The following is a 586-nucleotide window of genomic DNA, read 5'->3' as shown; positions in this document are numbered from 1 at the left end:
AAATAATAAACTTTATTTACGGAACTGCATTAATTGCATTCACAGAAAGTGCATAAAGCATATCTCAATACAGAAGAAAACCAAATATAAACAGAGAGGAAACAATAATAATAGTAAAAATAATGATAAAGGGGCAACATTATATTATACATAAATTCAAGAACAGGGCGTTAAAGCAGCAGATTACATTTATTCATGAAAGAAAGAAATTTACCAGCACTTTGTGTTCTTACTAATTCTAAAAATTTAGCATAAGATTTTTTTCTCATTTTTCCAATAGGATAAAACTGGTTTACATTTTAATTAACAGCATTTGTGTAAATAAAATGTAGCTAATAAAATGAAAATATTAAAATTAAAAAATGAAAATATTTTTGCAACTATACCAAATAAAGCTATTCTTAGGGTATAATCAGGTAACTGAATTCCTTTAGATTGGATCCATATCAGAAAATCAACCTTTTCTTTGATTTCACTGTAGTCCTTCAGAAAGTTACACCTGTGATAAAAAGAACCACTTCCGTTTTAGATGTGAAACGGTTTATTTCCGACTGTATCAGTGACACGTGAACGCCACAGCCTCGGA

This window comes from Cyprinodon variegatus, unplaced genomic scaffold, assembly GCF_000732505.1.
Source record: "Cyprinodon variegatus isolate N-32 unplaced genomic scaffold, C_variegatus-1.0 Scaffold616, whole genome shotgun sequence".
Classification (NCBI taxonomy): Eukaryota; Metazoa; Chordata; class Actinopteri; order Cyprinodontiformes; family Cyprinodontidae; genus Cyprinodon; species Cyprinodon variegatus.
Note: the sequence above shows the minus strand (reverse complement) of the source record.